This window comes from Artemia franciscana, chromosome 16 (genome assembly GCF_032884065.1).
Source record: "Artemia franciscana chromosome 16, ASM3288406v1, whole genome shotgun sequence".
NCBI lineage: Eukaryota > Metazoa > Arthropoda > Branchiopoda > Anostraca > Artemiidae > Artemia > Artemia franciscana.
Window position 1 is genome coordinate 7,959,220 of NC_088878.1, and position 11,340 is coordinate 7,970,559.

The 11,340-nt window shown below is 34.3% G+C and overlaps 1 long non-coding RNA gene across 1 annotated transcript; it reads right to left on the reverse strand.

The window, feature by feature from the left end:
• Positions 1-1,874: 1,874 nt before the first annotated feature.
• Positions 1,875-8,034, reverse strand: LOC136037001 (uncharacterized). Its single transcript, XR_010619847.1, has 2 exons — positions 7,915-8,034; positions 1,875-2,186 (listed from the first exon to the last, which is right to left on the reverse strand). It is a non-coding gene; the product is annotated as an uncharacterized LOC136037001 (long non-coding RNA).
• Positions 8,035-11,340: the final 3,306 nt, after the last annotated feature.

The window sequence follows — 11,340 nt, forward strand, 5'->3', positions numbered from 1 at the left end:
CTAAGCTTCAAACTTTTGGTTTTCTTTTTTAAGGCTTTTGAATTGTTGTAATCCCTTTTTAAATATATATAAATATATTTACAGTAGTCAATTTTTTACCCTTTACCCAATTTAATGTCTTTCCATGCTAAATTCTATTCAAAGATATTTGATCATTGCCGCAGTACTGATTTCTAACAACGGATTTCCACCTTTTTTTTTAAGTTTATATTCAAGATTTTGGAGTTGTTGTAATTCCTTGTCAAAATATGTGTAAATATCTACAAAAATGTGGAACTTAGCATTTTTAGCCAGGAGACGGATCACGGATGCGTGTTTATTTGTTTGTTTTTTTGTTTTTGTTTTTTTCAAGGGGTGATCGTATCGACTGAGCAGTCCTAGAATGTTGCGGAAGGGCTCATTCTAACGGAAATTAAAAGCTCTAGTGCCATTTTAAAGTGACTAAAAAACTTGGAGGGCACCTAGGCCCCCTTCCACGCTCATTTTTTCCCAAAAGTCACCGGATCAAAATTCTGAGATAGCCATTTTACTCACCATAGTCGAAAAACCTAATAGCTATGTCTTTAGGGACGACTTACCTCCCCCGAAGTCCTCGTGGGAGGGGCTGCAAGTTACAAACTTTGACCTGTGTTTACATATAGTAATGGTTACTGGGAAGTGTACAGACGTTTCAGAGGGATTTTTTGGTTTAGGGGGAGAGTTGGGGGGGGGGTTACGTGGGAGGATATATCCATGTAGAAACTTCTAATGGGTGAAGAGAATTTCAATGAATGGGGCGCAGAATTTTCTAAGCATTATTTGAAAAAACAATGAAAAAATAAATATGAAAAGTTTTTTCTACTGAAAGTGAGGAGCAGCATTAAAACTTAAAACGAACAAAAATTATTACGCATATAAGGGGTTTACCTCCTCGTTATACCTCACTCTTTACGCTAAAGTATTTTTAATATTTCAAATATTTATTTTGCGGCCTTTGTGATTCAGAGGTCATTCTTAAGGAATTGGGACAGAATCTAAGCTTTAGTGTAAAGAGCGAGGTATCGACGAGGGTTGAACCCCCTTATACGGGCAATAAAAACATATGAATATAGAAGTTCGTTACGTAAGTTAATTCGTAAGTTACGTATATTTTTTACCAATGAAAACGTTTGTAAAAAATTAAAAGTTCTAGTTGCTTTTTTAAGTAATCAAAAACTTGGAGGGTAACTAGGCCTCCTCCCTCTTGCCTTTTTTCTCAAAATTTTTCGATTAATTGTAATTAATTAATATGCAAATTTCGTTTTAATTATTTATGTGCGGAGAGCCAAGATCAAAACATGCATTAATTCAAAAACGCCCAGAAATAAAATAAAAAAAAACAAGTTGTTTAAATGAAAGTAAGGAGCAACATTAAAACTTAAAACAAACAGAAATTACTCCGTATATTAAAGGGGCTTTTCCTCCTCAACGCCCCGCTCTTTACGCTAAAGTTTCTTACTGTTTTAAAAATAGAGTTAAAAGAAAGAGTCAAACTTTAGCGTAAAGAGCGAGGCGTTGAGGAGGAAAAGCCCCTTTCATATACGGAGTAATTTCTGTTCGTTTTAAGTGATCAGACGTAAGGATTTAAGGGAAATTGGGGCTTCACGGGAGGGGATATGGTTTTTTTAGGCCAGAATATCCCATTTTCCCTGAAGAATATGGAGCCGTTTATAATATAAATATATATATATATATATGTGTGTGTGTGTGTGTGTGTGTGTGTGTGTATGTGTATGTATGTATGTCTAACGAACGGCATGTGCAATTCAGATGCTAGGTGTAAATCTAAATAAGTATTTCTTAATGGCAGCATAAATATATTATGGTCAGGAGAGCAGTATAAAAATGGACTAAGCTAAAAATACCGTATTTTGTTTCAAATTCTAAAAAACACTGAATTTAAAACTGAAAAATCTCTATGAGTACAGCAACATCAAGATACTTTCTCTGTCTTTCTCTCTGTCATCGTTATCATCGTGATCCCCACCATAATGATGCCAATGATGCCTTCTGAACATTTGTCTCTTCTGACGGTTAATTCCAAATTTCTGTTGACTAGTTCCCAAACTTGACAAAGTTGTGTCATAGACAGCAGTTGCGGCCACAGCTTCAGCCTCGATAGGAGCAGATCTGACCATAGCTATCGCGACTAGTAGGGTAAATACAATCTAGAAAGAAAATAAATGAAATTAAACAGACCAACACACACCAAAAAATTTTGGGGGCACATAATTAAAATCATAAGAAAATTTACTCAACCCTTGCAAAATTTTAAGATTTTAAGATTGAGAAAATAAATACATAATTGAGTGCTTTATTTTAAAATATATTAAGAACTAAAAAGAATCTCTGCTGCCATGACAAATTGAAGTTTTTTTTATGTGAGAACTATATTTTAGAAATCAAGTTCATCAGGTGGCGTGCACCAAACGCGGCAGAAGTATGGCAAGGTTGGCAGAAGTTTGCCAAGCATGGTGGAGACATTAACAAGTGTGGTAGAACTGTGTGGTAAACGTAGCATTCTGATATGAACACCAGGTGGTGAAAAGTTTGCACCCCCTCTATGAATACAATTTTTTTTTTTTTTTAATATAGAAAAATAAGTTCGGCTGATCATTACAATTTATAATTAAATGTGGAAAAAGTTCACATCAAAACAATTTGTAACTATTCAAGTCAGTTTCGATTTTGTCTTGGATAGATTGAAATTTTAAAAGACTAAAAATTATGATAGTCATGACGATCCATAGCTATTATAAGGAAACTTTTATAATAACCACCCATTTCTTTTAAGCTTAGAAAAAGTCTACTTTTATAAGAGGAAGGCTGTGACCTTACACTTTTTATGTTATATTTCGTGATAGTTCACCCTTCACTGAAAAAGGAAGCTGGTAGAAGTTTACATAGAATCAAGGCAAAATGATATTTTTTAATATAGTCTGCATTTACTAAATCTTTAACGCTTTTCTGAGCAATATTTATTGACGTATTTGTTGGACATTTAAATAAGTTTTAATCATATTGTTTTCGATTTTGTATGACATATATTAATTTTTGAGCATTTTTTCTTTTTAAATTCTCTTTATTTGCTATGTGTATTAAGTAAACATATCTGACGTTTATATTTCAAATGTAAACCTTGGGGGTAAAAAGAACCGCATGGATAAAGACCGCTGTAGGCCTATCTGCATTCCAGTTATGGAGTAAAAAATGTTCGAAAGATAAAATTCGGAGCAATTCTATACTACGCTATTTAAAATAAAATTAAGATGATCATTTTACAATTTTTCATGAAGAGTCCTAATTATCGGTACAGGGTGAAAAGGGCCTAAATCCTAACATAATCTAGAATTTAATGATGTGGAAGAGTATATTCGGACCGAAGGTTCTATAATGTAAGTATATTAGACCAAAGTATACTAAGTATATTAAGTATATTAACAAGTATATAAATATAAGTATATAAAGTGATAGTATATAAATAAAATTATATAAGTATATAATATAAGTATATTAGACCAAAGTATATTAAGTATATTAGCTTAATATGCAAGTATATTAAGACCAAAGGTTCATTTTTTGCCCACTTAAAAATGGCACTAGAACTTCTCATTTCCGTTCGAATGAGCCCTCTCGCAAAATTCTAGGACCACTGGGTTGATACGATCACCCCAGAGAAAAAGAAAAAAAAAACAAAAAAAAACAACAAATAAAAACGCATCCGTGATTTGTCTTCTGGCAAAAAATAAAAAATTAGACATTTTTGTAGATATGAGCTTGGAACTTGTACAACAGGGTTCTCTGATACGTTGAATCTGATGGTATGATTTTCGTTAAGATTCTATGACTTTTAGGGGGTGTTTCCCCTATTTTCTAAAATAGGGCAGATTTTCTCAGGTTCGTAACTTTTGATTGGGTAAGACTAAATATATTTGAAGACTAAAGATAACTTATATATTTAAAATCAGCATTAAAATGCGATTCTTTTTAGTGTAACTATTGGTATCAAAATTCCTTTTTTTAGTTTTTGGTTTCTATTGAGCCGGGTCGCTCCTTATTACAGTTTGTTACTACGAACTGTTTGATAACTTCAAGATTAGTCTTACCTATCAAAAGCTACGAGCCGGAGAAAATTTGCCTCATTTTGGAAAATAGGGGAAAACAAATAAACATGCACCCGTGATCTGCCTTCTCGCAAAAAATACAAAATTCCACATTTTTGCAGATATGAGCTTGAAACATCTACAACAGGGTTCTGTGATACACTGAATCTGATGGTATGATTTTCATTAAGATTCAATGACTTTTAGGGGGTGTTTCTCCCTATTTTCTAAAACAAAAAAAAATTTCTCAGGCTCGTAACTTTTGATGGGTAATACTAAACTTAATGAAACTTATATGTTTAAAACCAGCATTAAAATGCAATTCTTTCGATGTAGCTATTGGTATCAAAATTCCATTTTTTAGAGTTTTGGTTACTATTGAGCCGGGTCGCTCCTTACTGCAGTTTGTTACCACGAACTGTTTGAAAAATCTTGCTAAACGCCTTACTTAACTCCTTCATGCGTAACAGATTAAATATAGGAAACTGAAGTTAATCTAACTTTTGAAACTTAATTCCGTTCAGTTTTTATATTCCATGATAAAACTAAGAAATTAGTTCTGAATCCAGAGAGAAAAAGCTTAGTAATATCTGAATTATTTCACTTACTTTTTTATGCATGGTTGCTAAACTCCTTTATGCAACACAATATAGACATGGAAGCCCGAAGTTGAATTACCTTTAAGACCTAAATATAGCTAAATTTTCGTGTTTCATGACAACACTTGTATCAAACATTCATTCTGAATTCAGTGACGATATTACTATTAACATCCACAATTATTCAACTGTTTGTTTGTTTGGTTTCATTGTTGTGCTGAGCTCCTTTATGCATTTCCTCCATTTATGCAACTCCTTTATGCATTGCCTTTATGCACTCCTTTATGCATTTCCTCCATTTATGCAACTCCTTTATGCATTGCCTTTATGCACTCCTTTATGCATTTCCTCCATTTATGCAACTCCTTTATGCATTGCCTTTATGCACTCCTTTATGCATTTCCTCCATTTATGCAACTCCTTTATGCATTGCCTTTATGCACTCCTTTATGCATTTCCTCCATTTATGCAACTCCTTTATGCATTGCAATGTAACATTCGCCAATATCTAACCGTTTGCTTTTTTTCTCAACACCACAATGCATGACACTGTGGGCACAGAAGCTTAACTTAAATTATTCTAGTTTAATGTCATTTTGATTTCTATTTTTTTGTGATAAAAAAATAAATTACAAAAAATCACTCAAGTACGGCGGAATTTTTCCAATTATGACTAAATATTCAAATTTTTTGTGGTTAATATCTTTAAAGTTTAGATTTCTTGAATCAAGTTTCGAATTGTCTGATACTTTATGTGCAGCTAAAAGTATCAAGAATGAAGACAATTTTTAATTTTGGTGCAATCTAGAAAAATAAGTGAAAATAGAGATGTACATATTTGAGATACAGATTTTATAGGCACTACAGCTACTTCTAATACAAACAAGTCACAGTAAAACCAAACTCCATCAGGCCAACACGGGTACGCGCGCTCCTCCTCCGTCCCAATCTATTCAAAGCCCCCCTCAAAGCTGCTAGCACTTTCAATAAAGTTCCCGATTCTAATTAAACGTCACTGTGTTTCAGTAGCAGTTGTAGAAAAAAAATTGGGACAAACAGTCAAACTTTACTGTAAAGAGTAAGACATTGAGAAGATGGCAACCCTTCATATACGAAATAATTTTGTTTGTTTTGAGTTTTAATGTTGCTCTATTTACTGCAGTTTGTGGCTCGACTTTTACTTTAAGTTAAAAAAAAACTTGTTTTTTACTTAATTTCTCATTGTTTTCCAAATAGTGGAGCTAAATGTGGCTCACTATCAATGGAATATACCCCACACCCTCACAGAAAACTCACCGACAACGTAAAGTGCACCACCCCCCGTCAAATTCCCTCCAGACAATTCCATCTTTGCTGAAAGTCCCCCTTCCCCTTTAAATTTAAGAAGTCTTACTCTATGAATACTCTATGACAATCTCTTACTCTAAAGAGTAAGACATTGAGAAGATGGCAACCCTTCATATACGAAATAATTTTGTTTGTTATGAGTTTTAATGCTGCTCTATTTACTGCAGTTTGTGGCTCGACTTTTACTTTAAGTTAAAAAAAACTTGTTTTTTATTTAATTTCTCATTGTTTTCCAAATAGTGGAGCTAAATTTGGCTCACTATCAATGGAATATACCCCACACCCTCACAGAAAACTCAGCGACAACGTAAAGTGCACCACCCCCCGTCAAATTCCCTCCAGACAATTCCATCTTTGCTGAAAGTCCCCCTTCCCCTTTAAATTTCTTGCGGATGAGTCAGTCTGAAAAATTCTCCTAACACACTTTTATTTGAAAAGGACTCGAGTCCCTAATCGATATCTCGATCATTCCGAAAAAATACCTCCTTCCATGGAAAAGTTTTCCCGGAAAGCAAAACACGCGGACAACAGCCCCCAAATAATTCTCCCGGAACATCTCCGCACGGAAAATCGAGTTGGCAAAGATAATGCAAGACAATCATATAAGAATTCTGTCGAATCCCTCCAGCGTAAAATTTCCTCTCAAAAAATCATTCCCCGAAAATTTCCATCAAATATCCGTTTTTTAGACTTTCGATAATTCTTGAGCCGAGTCGCTCTTAAAATACAGTTTGTTAACACCAACTCTTTGATGCCATGTTAACTTATTTGCCATTTCATGACCAAATGCTGTATCGGCTACAACTAAACTGTTATACCGACAAAACTGAAGCTATTTGGGACCCTGTCTACTTGTTCCCGTAGCTGTAATTAAAATTCATCTGAGTCACTACTATATCCTACTATGACTATATCCTGCACGACATCCTATTATTAACAAGTTTCCTATTAACAACATTCCTATTATACAACATTTCCTAAATAAGACTTAGCAGCTTCCTTATTCATCATGAGCTCTACTCCCTATCTATGACCCCATCCCAAATGCCTCAGTAAATAGATTCTATGTCGCCTAGCTTCATTTTCTTAACCCTGGCATAAGAGTTTCTGAAACTCCTAATATGTCCCTTTCAAAGCGTCTTAATTTGCCTTTCAGAATATCGGTAGGATTTTTGCTTTTTAACGTTTTAACATTCTAAGTTGCAATTTTCACATCCTTTAAATTCTTAAAATTATTTTGGCCTCAGGAAAAACTATGGCCCTAAAACTAGTACAGGGTGGGAACTAACACATTTTCATAAGTATACATGAAACGCTTAAGCCGGCTTAGAACTAGATTTGGGGTTGAAAATTTTGATAAGAGATTAAAGCCTACTTTTAGTTACACTTAAAACATCTGAATAAAAAGAAAGACAAACAAACGAAGATCCCAAAGGTGGACTTTTACTCCTGATTTTGACTTATCTTTTCCTTCTTAAACTTTGACTCTCATAGTTTAAAGTTTATGCATTCCCGACGTTCTATGCACACCAATAACCAGAAGGCGTCAAATACAATTTCAGATAAACTTCTTATTCTAGTGCAGCTCCAAAAAAATAAATAAATAAATAAAAAAAAATAAAAAAAATAAATAAATAAGGAGTCCAAAACAGCGGAACCATATTGGGAATATAAGAAATATCGGGGATAATAAGCATCCAAACATTTTTTTTTTTTGGGGGGGGGGGTTGGAGGTTTCGGAAAGTTACATAAGTTACTTTAATTTACCTTTCTGTACTTGACTAATTAGATAAAAAACGACTGTAGCTTAGATCTAAAAACTACCCTTCAAGAATGTGACTGCTCACCATTTGAGTATTCATCTCTGATATTATTCACAAATTGAAATTTTCTAATTAACATCAAACTTTAGAAAGACGGAAGCTTTTATGTAGTATTTGAATGATAAGAAAACTGATAAGATTTTGCTACCTCTTATAGTAGGTTAGTAGAATATTGAAGAAAGAATTACGAAACTTATTACATTTTCCAATGGTTTCGCTGGTTTGTCTGAACTGGAGACATATTTTGATTTCGTCATAAAATTTATAGGCCTATAAAATTTAATCGTACAGCGGGATAAACAGGGTTTGTTTAATTGTTTTTCTAACCCAGTTTTGTTAGAAGATTTTCTGATTACAAAAAGAATAACCCAGAAAGTCATAGAAAAAAACTCATTGCGACGTTTCTCCTAAAAAACAATACCATGACCCCCCACAGACCTTGGGAAAAGTTCTTTAAGTTATAAAATTTGCCCACTGTTTACGCATGATGTTTGTTATTGGGAATTATGCATAAATTTTTGGGTGGGGGGGGTAGGAATTATCTACTGGAGGGTTTTTCTACTGGGAGGACTTTCAATGGGAAGGGAAGTTACCAGGGGGTAAACTTTTCAGTGAAATTTTAAACGAGGGTAATTAGCCAGCATTCCTGTACGAAATTAAATAAAAAATAAGTTTTTTTTTAATCAAACTTCGTGGTAGCGAACTGTAGTAAGGAGCGACCCGGCTCAATAGTAACCAAAACTCTAAAAAACGTAATTTTGATACCTACAGTTACATCAAAAGAATTGCATTTTAATGACGATTTTAATATATAAGTTTCATCAAGTTTAGTCTTACCCAGCAAAAGTTACGAGCCAGAGAAAATTTGCCCTATTTTAGAAAATAGGGAGAAAAACCCCCTAAAAGTCATAGAATCTTAACGAAAATCATACCATCAGATTCAGCTAATCAGAGAACCATACTGTAAAAGTTCCAAGCTCTTATCTACAAAAATGTAGAATTTTGTATTTTTTGCCAGAAGACAAATCACGGATGCGTGTTTATTTGTTTGTTTATTTGTTTTTTTGTTTTTTTTTTCTTTTTCCCAGGGGTGATCGTATCAACCCAGTGGTCCTAGAATTTTGCGAGAGGGCTCATTGGAACGGAAATGAAAAGTTCTAGTGCCCTTTTTAAGTGACCAAAAAAATTGGAGGGCACCTAGGTCCCTTCCCACACTCATTTTTTTCCCAAAGTCGTCGGATGAAAATTTTGAGATAGCCATTTTATTCAGCATAGTCGAATATCCATATAACTATGTCTTTGGGGACGCCTTACTCCCCCACAGTCCCCGTGGGAGTGGCTGCAAGTTGCAAATTTTGACCAGTGTTTGCATATAGTAATGGTTATTGGGAAGTGTAGAGACGTTTTCAGGGGGATTTTTTGGTTAGAACAGGGGGGGAGGTTGAGAAGAGGGGGTTATGTGGTGGAAATTCCCCATGGAGGATTTTGTCATGGGGGAAGAAGATTTCCATAAAGTGGGCACAGCATTTTCTAGCATTATTTAAAAAAACAATACGAAAATAAATATGAAAAAGTTTTTTTCAACTGGAAGTAAGGAGTAGCATTAAAACTTAAAACGAACAGAAAATATTACGCATATAAGGGGTTCACCTCCTCCTAATACCTCACTCTTTACGCTCAAGGATTCTTAGTAATTTCAACTATTTATTCTACGGCCTTTGTGATTCAGGGGACAAAATTTAAGCTTTAGTGTAAAGAGCTATTGACGAGGTATTGACGAGTGGGTGAATCATACGTAATAAAAACATACAAATATAGAAGTTTGTTACGTAAGCTAATTCGTAAGTTACGTATGTCTTTTGCTAATGAAAACGTTCGTAAAAACTAAAAGTTCTAGTTGCCTTTTTAAGTACCCAAAAATTAGAGGGCAACTGGGCCTCCTCCCCCTCCCTTTTTCTCAAAATCATTCGATCAAAACTATGGGAAAGCCATTTAGCCAAATAAATAAATATGCAAATTTCGCTTTAATTATTCATCTGCGGAGAGCCGAAATCAATATATGGATTAACTAAAAACGTTCAGAAGTTAAATTAAAAAAAAACAATTTTTTTTAACTGAAAGTAAGGAGCGACATTAAAAGTTAAAACGAACAGAAATTACCCCGTATATGAAAGGGGCTGCTCCCTATTCAACGCCCTGCTCTTTACGCTAAAGTTTTTACTGTTTTAAAAAGTAGAGTTGAGAGAAAGAGTCAAACTTTAGTGCAAAGATCAAGGCGTTGACGAGGGGGCAGCCCCTTTCTTGTACGGAGTAATTTCTGTTCGTTTTAAGTTTTAATGTCGCTCCTTACTTTCAGTTAAAAAAAACTTGTTTTTCTTTTAATTGAAAGGAAGAAGCGACATTAAAACTTATAACGAACATAAATTACTCCGTATATGAAAGGGGCTGTTCCCTCCTCGACACCCTGCTCTTTCCGCTAAAGTTTGACTCTTTCCCTGAACTCTACTTTTTAAAACGGTAAAAAAAAACTTTAGCGTAAAGGGCGGGGAGTTGAGGAGGGAACAGTCCCTTTCATATACGGAGTAATTCCTGTTAGTTATAAGTTTTATTGTCGCCCCTACTTTTAGTTAAAAAAATTGTTTTCTTTTATTTTATTTCTGGACATTTTTGAATTAATGCATGTTTTGATTTCGGCTCTCCGCACATGGATAATTAAAATGAAATTTACATATTAATTTTTTTGGGCTAAATAGCCTTTTTCTAGTTTTGATCGGACGATTTTGAGAAAAAAAGGAGTGCGGGAGTAGGCCTAGTTACCCTCCAATATTTTGGTTATTTAAAAAGGCAGCTAGAACTTTTAATTTTTTACGAACGTTTTTATTAGTAAAAATATACATAACTTACGAATTAAACTACGTAACAAACTTCTATATTCCTATGTTTTTATTACGTATATTGCGGGGTTCACTCCCTCGTCAATACCTCACTCTTTATAATAAAGCTTTAATTTTTTTTTTCCAATTCCTTAAGAATGACCCCTGAATCACAAAGGCCGTAGAATAAATAGTTGAAATTAATAAAATTACTTTAACGTAAAGAGCAAGGTATTAGGAGGAGGTGAACCCCTCATATGCGCAATAATTTCTGTTCGTTTTAAGTTTTATTACTGATCCTTACTTTCAGTTGAAAAGACTTTTTCATATTTATTTTTTCATTGCTTTCTGAAAAAATGCTAAAAAAAAATCCTGCACCTACTTCATGGAAATTTTCTTCCACCATGCTCCATGGAAAGCTCCCCACCGCATAAATCCCTCCCCTCAACCCCTCTCCCAGCCAAACAAATCCCCCGAAAGCGCCTGTGCACTTCCCAACAACCATTACAATATGTAAATACTGGTCAAAGTTTGTAACTTGCAGCCGCTCCCGCGGGTACTGTGGGGAAGTAAGTCG